Below are 12,761 nucleotides of genomic sequence, written 5' to 3'. Positions count from 1 at the left end.
GAACGCCTCGCCATCCCACCCCGTCGATCGCGCCGGTGAGGTCCGCACCTTCACCGCCTAGGTATATGCGCGTGGGTGTAGCTGCCTTCTCGGGATGGTCGACGGTCGTTCGACCGGCCCCCGTCATCTATGCGCACAGCAGTCCCGTCCGCCGGCGGGAGACTCCGTCAATCGATCGTGGTGCAAACGTGCGAATGCCCAACGTCAATTCCGCCCAAAGCATGAAGCCCTCGGTCGGCAATCGGGCCGCCCCGCGGCAGACCCACCTGCCCACCTCCGGAGATGGTAACGAGCCGAGCACGGAAGTTCGGCGCACGTGTCGAGACCGTCGCTTCCACTCGGCCTCTCCCAAAGGTAGGACCGACCAAGCCGGATCGATCGGGGAACAGAGGTCTAACGCAGACGACACTCGCGAGGGCACCAGCGGCAGGCTTGTCCCTTCTCCGTCTTGGTACACACAATGCCTCTTTGCTTTTCGGATCGATATAAAGCTTTTGCCACCGTCGGTCTGCCGGCCGCCGCCCGCGGTCCGCGCTCAGACTCTGTCTGTCCGCAGCCCCCGCTGCGTTCTTGGACTTTGTCATTTTTTTCGGAAATAGCGAAAAAAAGCTTTTATCATTGTAAGTCGGAGCTCGCCCGGCCTCCCGCTTACTGAGTCACAATTGAGTAAGGCTCACTTAGAACTCTGCACTGTGTCAACCGTACCACTAGTCACCCTGCTAAGTGTGTCTGGAAAACGTGTTCCCGTAAATCTCCGGGAACCCCGCCAATCCCCCCGTACAGAAATTGCATGTGTCAAGTCGGCGGGATGCCTCCCGGAAGTCCTGCCGGGAAGGTCGCACTCTGGCCCCGCCAGGCGGGGCAAATCCGACCCCCATAGTGACTTCCGGGCCTAACTCGTTAACCAGAGCCGCGACAGACCGTGCAACAATGACATGTGTCAAACCGGCGGCACGACGCCCGGAGCTCATGCCGGTCGCGGGGCACCTCGGGCCCGCCCGACGGGGCAGATCCGACCTTCACAGGCTTCCGACGGCAATTGGTTAACCGGCGTGGCGCCGAGGGCACGCGGCTGGCTCGGCGGGCGGCCCTCCGGTAGTGCCGCCGTCGATCGGCCGCCTCGGTCGGCAGGAGGGCCCCGAAGTCGCCTTCATTCTGACTTCCGAGTCGGGACTTAGATTACTTTCGACTCTTCAGCCAAGGTCTCGGATCGACGGCGGGACCTGCGGTTGTCCCTCCGAAAATGCCGCCGCTCGGCCGGCACGGCCCGCCGAATACGTCCCCTTACTGGCTCCCGCCTCGGGACTTTGTCAGAAATTCATTCGGGCAAGGTTTCCATTCGGCGGCCGGAGCACCGGTAGTCATACGGAAAATGCCGCCCCTCGGCCGGCATGGGCCTGCGAATAGGTCCCGCTGACAGACTTCCGCAATTGGGTATTTGTCCGAAAATCCATACCGGCAATCTTCGGAATCGTGCGGAAAAGCTGCCGCGTGGCCCGGGTTAACCAATTGGGGAGGCCGGTGCCATCTACCGAATACTTCAACAACTCGTGAAAACGGCCTCCCTATATATCTGCAGGAACCCCGCCAATGCCCCCGTACAGAAATTGCATGTGTCAAAGGGGCGGCCGAATCTGACCCCGGCGGCCGAGCCTCTGGAACTCCGGGTCGGCCTCGGCCGGCAAATCCGACCCCCATCCAGACTTCCGGAGCGGACTTGGTTAACGAATTGCCACCGGGCAAATGGTTAACCGACAGATCTTGGAGGCTCGTTACCCAAGCCATCCCCCGCCGGTGCGAAAAGTTAACAATCAGCGGGCGGGCAATTCGTGAACCGAACGGGACCGGGCAATTCGTTAACCATTCGGAACCGGGCAATTCGTTAACCAACCTTGTCCTGGCAATGAGTGCACCAACCCGGCCGGACAATTCGTTAACCAAGCTGGCTCTGGCAATTCGTTAACCAACCTGGCCGGGACAATTCGTTAACCACCCGGCCGGACAATTCGTTAACCAAGCTGGCTCTGGCAATTCGTTAACCTACCCGGCCATGGCAATTCGTTAACCAACCTGACCCTGACAATTCGTTAACCAACCCTGTCCTGGCAATGAGTGCACCAACCCGGCCGGACAATTCGGTAACCAACCAGACCCTGGCAATTCGTGAACCAACCAGGACGGGCAATTCGTCAACCAACCCTGTCCTGGCAATGAGTGCACCAACCCGGCCGGACAATTCGGTAACCAACCAGACCCTGGCAATTCGTTAACCAACCAGGACGGGCAATTCGTCAACCAACCCTGTCCTGGCAATGAGTGCACCAACCCGGCCGGACAATTCGGTAACCAACCAGACCCTGGCAATTCGTTAACTAACCTGACCCGGACAATTCGTTAACCAACCAGGACGGGCAATTCGTTAACCAACCAGGCCCGGACAATACTTTAACCACCCTGGTTTTCCAATTCGTGAACCAACTGGGAACGGACAATTCGGTAACCAACCCTGTCCTGGCAATGAGTGCACCAGCCCGGCCGGACAATTCGTTAACCACCCTGTCCTTGCCAATTCGTGAACCAACTGGGAACGGACAATTCGTTAACCAACGCGGCCGGACAATTCGTTAACCAAGCTGGCTCTGGCAATTCGTTAACCTACACGGCCATGGCAATTCGTTAACCAACCTGACCCTGACAATTCGTTAACCAGCCAGGACGGGCAATTCGTTAACCAACCTGGCCCGGACAATTCCTTAACCACCCTGGCCTTGCCAATTCGTGAACCAACTGGGAACGGACAATTCATTAAACAACCCTGTCCTGGCAATGAGTGCACCAACCCAGCCGGACAATTCGTTAACCAAGCTGGCTCTGGCAATTCGTTAACCTACTCGGACATGCCAATTCGTTAACCAGTCTGACCCGGACAATTCGTTAACCAACCCGGCCCGGCCCGGGCAATTGGTTAACCAACCGAGACTGGCCAATTCGTTATCCACCCCGGCCTGGCCAATTGGGTAACCAACCGGGCCTGGACAATTGATTAACCAGCCTGGCCCGGCCATAACGTTAACCAAGCGACTCCCGCCGATTACCCGCGCTGCAATGAATTTCGTTAAGTTGGGTCTGGCAAGCCGCTAACCCGGCCGGCCGGGCCTGACAACGCTCTCGAAACCCGGAACAGGCAGTTTCGTGAACCAACCGCGCACGCTCCTGACAATGGGCTAACCAACCCTGCACGGTCAAGTCGTTAACCAAGCCGAACCCTTGACAATTCGCTAACCAACCCTGCTCGGGCAAATCGTTAACCAAGCCCAACCCCGACAATTCGTTAACCAACCCTGCACGGTCAAGTCGTTAACCAAGCCCAAACCCGACAATTCCTTAACCAACCCAACCATGGCAATTCGCTAACCAACCCGGCTCGGGCAAATGCTTAACCAAGCCCAACCCTGACAATTCGTTAACCAACACTCCCGCCGTTTACCCGCGCCGCACTGAATTTCGTCAAGTTGGGTCTGGCAACCCGCTAACCCGGCCGGCCGGGCCTGACAACGCTCTAGAAACCCGGAACAGGCAGTTTCGTGAACCAACCGCGCACGCTCCTGACAATGCGTTCACCCACCCTGCTCGGGCAAATCGTTAACCAAGCCCAACCCTGACAATGCGTTAATCAACCCGGCCATGGCAATTCATTAACCAACCCGGCTCGGGCAAATGGTTAACCAAGCCGGCCGGGCAAATCGTTAACCGGCCCGGCAGTCCCGACAATTCGACAATCAACCAGCTGAGGACAAACCCTTCGCCCTCAATAACAACTAGTTCTTGCCCCGCCGTCAAAATGTCCCGGCCGATGTTCATCAGAAACTCCTTCCTGGCCCATGGGCCCCCCTCCTTACCTTAAGAGAGTCATAGTTACTCCCGCCGTTTACCCGCGCCGCACTGAATTTCGTCAAGTTGGGTCTGGCAACCCGCTAACCCGGCCGGCCGGGCCTGACAACGCTCTAGAAACCCGGAACAGGCAGTTTCGTGAACCAACCGCGCACGCTCCTGACAATGCGTTAGCCAACCCTGCTCGGGCAAATCGTTAATCAAGCCCAACCCTGAAACTGCGTTAACCAACCCGGCCATGGCAATTCACTAACCAACCCGGCTCGGGCAAATGGTTAACCAAGCCGGCCGGGCAAATCGTTAACCGGCCCGGCAGTCCCGACAATTCGGCAATCAACCAGCTGAGGACAAACCCTTCGCCCTCAAAAACAACGACGTCTTGCCCCGCCGTCAAAATGTCCCGGCCGATGTTCATCAGAAACTCCTTGCTGGCCCATGGGCCCCCCTCCTTACCTTAAGAGAGTCATAGTTACTCCCGCCGTTTACCCGCGCCGCACTGAATTTCGTCAAGTTGGGTCTGGCAAGCCGCTAACCCGGCCGGCCGGGCCTGACAATGCTCTAGAAACCCGGAACAGGCAGTTTCGTGAACCAACCGCGCACGCTCCTGACAATGCGTTCACCCACCCTGCTCGGGCAAATCGTTAACCAAGCCCAACCCTGAAACTGCGTTAACCAACCCGGCCATGGCAATTCATTAACCAACCCGGCTCGGACAAATGGTTAACCAAGCCCAACCCTGACAATTCGGTAACCAACCCGGCTCGGGCAAATGGTTAACCAAGCCGGCCGGGCAAATCGCTAACCGGCCCGGCAGTCCCGACAATTCGACAATCAACCCGCTGAGGACAAACCCTTCGCCCTCAATAACAACTAGTTCTTGCCCCGCCGTCAAAATGTCCCGGCCGAGGTTCATCAGAAACTCCTTGCTGGCCCATGGGCCCCCCTCCTTACCTTAAGAGAGTCATAGTTACTCCCGCCGTTTACCCGCGCCGCACTGAATTTCGTCAAGTTGGGTCTGGCAAGCCGCTAACCCGGCCGGCCGGGCTTGACAACGCTCTAGAAACCCGGAACAGGCAGTTTCGTGAACCAACTGCGCACGCTCCTGACAATGTGTTCACCCACCCTGCTCGGGCAAATCGTTAACCAAGCCCAAACCCGACAATTCGTTAACCAACCCAACCATGACAATTCGCTAACCAACCCGGCCCGGGCAAATGGTTAACCAAGCCCAAACCTGACAATTCGTTAACCAACCCGGCCCGGGCAAATGGTTAACCAAGCCGGCCGGGCAAATCGGTAACCGGCCCGGCAGCCCCGACTATTCGACAATCAACCAGCTGAGGACAAACCCTTCACCCTCAATAACAACTACGTCTTGCCCCGCCGTCAAAATGTCCCGGCCGATGTTCATCAGAAACTCCTTGCTGGCCCATGGGCCCCCCTCCTTACCTTAAGAGAGTCATAGTTACTCCCGCCGTTTACCCGCGCCGCACTGAATTTCGTCAAGTTGGGTCTGGCAAGCCGCTAACCCGGCCGGCCGGGCCTGACAACGCTCTAGAAACCCGGAACAGGCAGTTTCGTGAACCAACCGCGCACGCTCCTGACAATGCGTTAGCCAACCCTGCTCGGGCAAATCGTTAATCAAGCCCAACCCTGAAACTGCGTTAACCAACCCGGCCATGGCAATTCATTAACCAACCCGGCTCGGGCAAATGGGTAACCAAGCCCAACCCTGACAATTCGGTAACCAACCCGGCTCGGGCAAATGGTTAACCAAGCCGGCCGGGCAAATCGGTAACCGGCCCGGCAGTCCCGACAATTCGACAATCAACCAGCTGAGGACAAACCCTTCGCCCTCAATAACAACTAGTTCTTGCCCCGCCGTCAAAATGTCCCGGCCGAGGTTCATCAGAAACTCCTTGCTGGCCCATGGGCCCCCCTCCTTACCTTAAGAGAGTCATAGTTACTCCCGCCGTTTACCCGCGCCGCACTGAATTTCGTCAAGTTGGGTCTGGCAACCCGCTACCCCGGCCGGCCGGGCCTGACAACGCTCTAGAAACCCGGAACAGGCAGTTTCGTGAACCAACCGCGCACGCTCCTGACAATGCGTTAGCCAACCCTGCTCGGGCAAATCGTTAATCAAGCCCAACCCTGAAACTGCGTTAACCAACCCGGCCATGGCAATTCATTAACCAACCCGGCTCGGGCAAATGGTTAACCAAGCCGGCCGGGCAAATCGGTAACCGGCCCGGCAGCCCCGACTATTCGACAATCAACCAGCTGAGGACAAACCCTTCACCCTCAATAACAACGACGTCTTGCCCCGCCGTCAAAATGTCCCGGCCGATGTTCATCAGAAACTCCTTCCTGGCCCATGGGCCCCCCTCCTTACCTTAAGAGAGTCATAGTCACTCCCGCCGTTTACCCGCGCCGCACTGAATTTCGTCAAGTTGGGTCTGGCAAGCCGCTAACCCGGCCGGCCGGGCCTGACAACGCTCTAGAAACCCGGAACAGGCAGTTTCGTGAACCAACCGCGCACGCTCCTGACAATGCGTTAGCCAACCCTGCTCGGGCAAATCGTTAATCAAGCCCAACCCTGAACTGCGTTAACCAACCCGGCCATGGCAATTCGCTAACCAACCCGGCCCGGGCAAATGGTTAACCAAGCCGGCCGGGCAAATCGGTAACCGGCCCGGCAGTCCCGACAATTCGACAATCAACCAGCTGAGGACAAACCCTTCGCCCTCAATAACAACTAGTTCTTGCCCCGCCGTCAAAATGTCCCGGCCGATGTTCACCAGAAACTCCTTGCTGGCCCATGGGCCCCCCTCCTTAACCTTAAGAGAGTCATAGTTACTCCCGCCGTTTACCCGCGCCGCACTGAATTTCGTCAAGTTGGGTCTGGCAACCCGCTAACCCGGCCGGCCGGGCCTGACAACGCTCTAGAAACCCGGAACAGGCAGTTTCGTGAACCAACCGCGCACGCTCCTGACAATGCGTTAGCCAACCCTGCTCGGGCAAATCGTTAATCAAGCCCAACCCTGAAACTGCGTTAACCAACCCGGCCATGGCAATTCATTAACCAACCCGGCTCGGGCAAATGGTTAACCAAGCCGGCCGGGCAAATCGGTAACCGGCCCGGCAGCCCCGACTATTCGACAATCAACCAGCTGAGGACAAACCCTTCACCCTCAATAACAACTAGTTCTTGCCCCGCCGTCAAAATGTCCCGGCCGATGTTCATCAGAAACTCCTTGCTGGCCCATGGGCCCCCCTCCTTAACCAACCCGGCCATGGCAATTCATTAACCAACCCGGCCCGGGCAAATGGTTAACCAAGCCCAACCCTGACAATTCGTTAACCAACCCGGCCCGGGCAAATGGTTAACCAAGCCGGCCGGGCAAATCGGTAACCGGCCCGGCAGCCCCGACTATTCGACAATCAACCAGCTGAGGACAAACCCTTCACCCTCAATAACAACGACGTCTTGCCCCGCCGTCAAAATGTCCCGGCCGATGTTCATCAGAAACTCCTTCCTGGCCCATGGGCCCCCCTCCTTATATAACCTTAAGAGAGTCATAGTTACTCCCGCCGTTTACCCGCGCCGCACTGAATTTCGTCAAGTTGGGTCTGGCAAGCCGCTAACCCGGCCGGCCGGGCCTGACAACGCTCTAGAAACCCGGAACAGGCAGTTTCGTGAACCAACCGCGCACGCTCCTGACAATGCGTTCACCCACCCTGCTCGGGCAAATCGTTAACCAAGCCCAAACCCGACAATTCGATAACCAACCCAACCATGGCAATTCGCTAACCAACCCGGCCCGGGCAAATGGTTAACCAAGCCCAACCCAGACAATTCGGTAACCAACCCGGCTCGGGCAAATGGTTAACCAAGCCGGCCGGGCAAATCGCTAACCGGCCCGGCAGTCCCGACAATTCGACAATCAACCCGCTGAGGACAAACCCTTCGCCCTCAATAACAACTAGTTCTTGCCCCGCCGTCAAAATGTCCCGGCCGAGGTTCATCAGAAACTCCTTGCTGGCCCATGGGCCCCCCTCCTTACCTTAAGAGAGTCATAGTTACTCCCGCCGTTTACCCGCGCCGCACTGAATTTCGTCAAGTTGGGTCTGGCAAGCCGCTAACCCGGCCGGCCGGGCCTGACAACGCTCTAGAAACCCGGAACAGGCAGTTTCGTGAACCAACTGCGCACGCTCCTGACAATGTGTTCACCCACCCTGCTCGGGCAAATCGTTAACCAAGCCCAAACCCGACAATTCGTTAACCAACCCAACCATGACAATTCGCTAACCAACCCGGCCCGGGCAAATGGTTAACCAAGCCCAAACCTGACAATTCGTTAACCAACCCGGCCCGGGCAAATGGTTAACCAAGCCGGCCGGGCAAATCGGTAACCGGCCCGGCAGCCCCGACTATTCGACAATCAACCAGCTGAGGACAAACCCTTCGCCCTCAATAACAACTAGTTCTTGCCCCGCCGTCAAAATGTCCCGGCCGAGGTTCATCAGAAACTCCTTGCTGGCCCATGGGCCCCCCTCCTTACCTTAAGAGAGTCATAGTTACTCCCGCCGTTTACCCGCGCCGCACTGAATTTCGTCAAGTTGGGTCTGGCAACCCGCTACCCCGGCCGGCCGGGCCTGACAACGCTCTAGAAACCCGGAACAGGCAGTTTCGTGAACCAACCGCGCACGCTCCTGACAATGCGTTAGCCAACCCTGCTCGGGCAAATCGTTAATCAAGCCCAACCCTGAAACTGCGTTAACCAACCCGGCCATGGCAATTCATTAACCAACCCGGCTCGGGCAAATGGTTAACCAAGCCGGCCGGGCAAATCGGTAACCGGCCCGGCAGCCCCGACTATTCGACAATCAACCAGCTGAGGACAAACCCTTCACCCTCAATAACAACGACGTCTTGCCCCGCCGTCAAAATGTCCCGGCCGATGTTCATCAGAAACTCCTTCCTGGCCCATGGGCCCCCCTCCTTACCTTAAGAGAGTCATAGTCACTCCCGCCGTTTACCCGCGCCGCACTGAATTTCGTCAAGTTGGGTCTGGCAAGCCGCTAACCCGGCCGGCCGGGCCTGACAACGCTCTAGAAACCCGGAACAGGCAGTTTCGTGAACCAACCGCGCACGCTCCTGACAATGCGTTAGCCAACCCTGCTCGGGCAAATCGTTAATCAAGCCCAACCCTGAACTGCGTTAACCAACCCGGCCATGGCAATTCGCTAACCAACCCGGCCCGGGCAAATGGTTAACCAAGCCCAACCCTGACAATTCGTTAACCAACCCGGCCCGGGCAAATGGTTAACCAAGCCGGCCGGGCAAATCGGTAACCGGCCCGGCAGCCCCGACTTTTCGACAATCAACCAGCTGAGGACAAACCCTTCACCCTCAATAACAACTACGTCTTGCCCCGCCGTCAAAATGTCCCGGCCGATGTTCATCAGAAACTCCTTGCTGGCCCATGGGCCCCCCTCCTTACCCTTAAGAGAGTCATAGTTACTCCCGCCGTTCACCCGCGCCGCACTGAATTTCGTCAAGTTGGGTCTGGCAAGCCGCTAACCCGGCCGGCCGGGCCTGACAACGCTCTAGAAACCCGGAACAGGCAGTTTCGTGAACCAACCGCGCACGCTCCTGACAAGGCGTTAACCAACCCTGCACGGTCAAGTCGTTAACCAAGCCCAAACCCGACAATTCGTTAACCAACCCAACCATGGCAATTCGCTAACCAACCCGGCCCGGGCAAATGGTTAACCAAGCCCAACCCTGACAATTCGTTAACCAACCCGGCCCGGGCAAATGGTTAACCAAGCCGGCCGGGCAAATCGGTAACCGGCCCGGCAGCCCCGACTATTCGACAATCAACCAGCTGAGGACAAACCCTTCACCCTCAATAACAACGACGTCTTGCCCCGCCGTCAAAATGTCCCGGCCGATGTTCATCAGAAACTCCTTCCTGGCCCATGGGCCCCCCTCCTTATATAACCTTAAGAGAGTCATAGTTACTCCCGCCGTTTACCCGCGCCGCACTGAATTTCGTCAAGTTGGGTCTGGCAAGCCGCTAACCCGGCCGGCCGGGCCTGACAACGCTCTAGAAACCCGGAACAGGCAGTTTCGTGAACCAACCGCGCACGCTCCTGACAATGCGTTCACCCACCCTGCTCGGGCAAATCGTTAACCAAGCCCAAACCCGACAATTCGATAACCAACCCAACCATGGCAATTCGCTAACCAACCCGGCCCGGGCAAATGGTTAACCAAGCCCAACCCAGACAATTCGGTAACCAACCCGGCTCGGGCAAATGGTTAACCAAGCCGGCCGGGCAAATCGCTAACCGGCCCGGCAGTCCCGACAATTCGACAATCAACCCGCTGAGGACAAACCCTTCGCCCTCAATAACAACTAGTTCTTGCCCCGCCGTCAAAATGTCCCGGCCGAGGTTCATCAGAAACTCCTTGCTGGCCCATGGGCCCCCCTCCTTACCTTAAGAGAGTCATAGTTACTCCCGCCGTTTACCCGCGCCGCACTGAATTTCGTCAAGTTGGGTCTGGCAAGCCGCTAACCCGGCCGGCCGGGCCTGACAACGCTCTAGAAACCCGGAACAGGCAGTTTCGTGAACCAACTGCGCACGCTCCTGACAATGTGTTCACCCACCCTGCTCGGGCAAATCGTTAACCAAGCCCAAACCCGACAATTCGTTAACCAACCCAACCATGACAATTCGCTAACCAACCCGGCCCGGGCAAATGGTTAACCAAGCCCAAACCTGACAATTCGTTAACCAACCCGGCCCGGGCAAATGGTTAACCAAGCCGGCCGGGCAAATCGGTAACCGGCCCGGCAGCCCCGACTATTCGACAATCAACCAGCTGAGGACAAACCCTTCGCCCTCAATAACAACTAGTTCTTGCCCCGCCGTCAAAATGTCCCGGCCGAGGTTCATCAGAAACTCCTTGCTGGCCCATGGGCCCCCCTCCTTACCTTAAGAGAGTCATAGTTACTCCCGCCGTTTACCCGCGCCGCACTGAATTTCGTCAAGTTGGGTCTGGCAACCCGCTACCCCGGCCGGCCGGGCCTGACAACGCTCTAGAAACCCGGAACAGGCAGTTTCGTGAACCAACCGCGCACGCTCCTGACAATGCGTTAGCCAACCCTGCTCGGGCAAATCGTTAATCAAGCCCAACCCTGAAACTGCGTTAACCAACCCGGCCATGGCAATTCATTAACCAACCCGGCTCGGGCAAATGGTTAACCAAGCCGGCCGGGCAAATCGGTAACCGGCCCGGCAGCCCCGACTATTCGACAATCAACCAGCTGAGGACAAACCCTTCACCCTCAATAACAACGACGTCTTGCCCCGCCGTCAAAATGTCCCGGCCGATGTTCATCAGAAACTCCTTCCTGGCCCATGGGCCCCCCTCCTTACCTTAAGAGAGTCATAGTCACTCCCGCCGTTTACCCGCGCCGCACTGAATTTCGTCAAGTTGGGTCTGGCAAGCCGCTAACCCGGCCGGCCGGGCCTGACAACGCTCTAGAAACCCGGAACAGGCAGTTTCGTGAACCAACCGCGCACGCTCCTGACAATGCGTTAGCCAACCCTGCTCGGGCAAATCGTTAATCAAGCCCAACCCTGAACTGCGTTAACCAACCCGGCCATGGCAATTCGCTAACCAACCCGGCCCGGGCAAATGGTTAACCAAGCCCAACCCTGACAATTCGTTAACCAACCCGGCCCGGGCAAATGGTTAACCAAGCCGGCCGGGCAAATCGGTAACCGGCCCGGCAGCCCCGACTTTTCGACAATCAACCAGCTGAGGACAAACCCTTCACCCTCAATAACAACTACGTCTTGCCCCGCCGTCAAAATGTCCCGGCCGATGTTCATCAGAAACTCCTTGCTGGCCCATGGGCCCCCCTCCTTACCCTTAAGAGAGTCATAGTTACTCCCGCCGTTCACCCGCGCCGCACTGAATTTCGTCAAGTTGGGTCTGGCAAGCCGCTAACCCGGCCGGCCGGGCCTGACAACGCTCTAGAAACCCGGAACAGGCAGTTTCGTGAACCAACCGCGCACGCTCCTGACAAGGCGTTAACCAACCCTGCACGGTCAAGTCGTTAACCAAGCCCAAACCCGACAATTCGTTAACCAACCCAACCATGGCAATTCGCTAACCAACCCGGCTCGGGCAAATGGTTAACCAAGCCCAACCCTGACAATTCGTTAACCAACCCGGCTCGGGCAAATGGTTAACCAAGCCGGCCGGGCAAATCGGTAACCGGCCCGGCAGCCCCGACTATTCGACAATCAACCAGCTGAGGACAAACCCTTCACCCTCAATAACAACGACGTCTTGCCCCGCCGTCAAAATGTCCCGGCCGATGTTCATCAGAAACTCCTTCCTGGCCCATGGGCCCCCCTCCTTATATAACCTTAAGAGAGTCATAGTTACTCCCGCCGTTTACCCGCGCCGCACTGAATTTCGTCAAGTTGGGTCTGGCAAGCCGCTAACCCGGCCGGCCGGGCCTGACAACGCTCTAGAAACCCGGAACAGGCAGTTTCGTGAACCAACCGCGCACGCTCCTGACAATGCGTTCACCCACCCTGCTCGGGCAAATCGTTAACCAAGCCCAAACCCGACAATTCGATAACCAACCCAACCATGGCAATTCGCTAACCAACCCGGCCCGGGCAAATGGTTAACCAAGCCCAACCCAGACAATTCGGTAACCAACCCGGCTCGGGCAAATGGTTAACCAAGCCGGCCGGGCAAATCGCTAACCGGCCCGGCAGTCCCGACAATTCGACAATCAACCCGCTGAGGACAAACCCTTCGCCCTCAATAACAACTA

This window comes from Mobula birostris, chromosome 12 (genome assembly GCF_030028105.1).
Source record: "Mobula birostris isolate sMobBir1 chromosome 12, sMobBir1.hap1, whole genome shotgun sequence".
In the NCBI taxonomy this organism is placed as follows: domain Eukaryota; kingdom Metazoa; phylum Chordata; class Chondrichthyes; order Myliobatiformes; family Myliobatidae; genus Mobula; species Mobula birostris.
Note: the sequence above shows the minus strand (reverse complement) of the source record.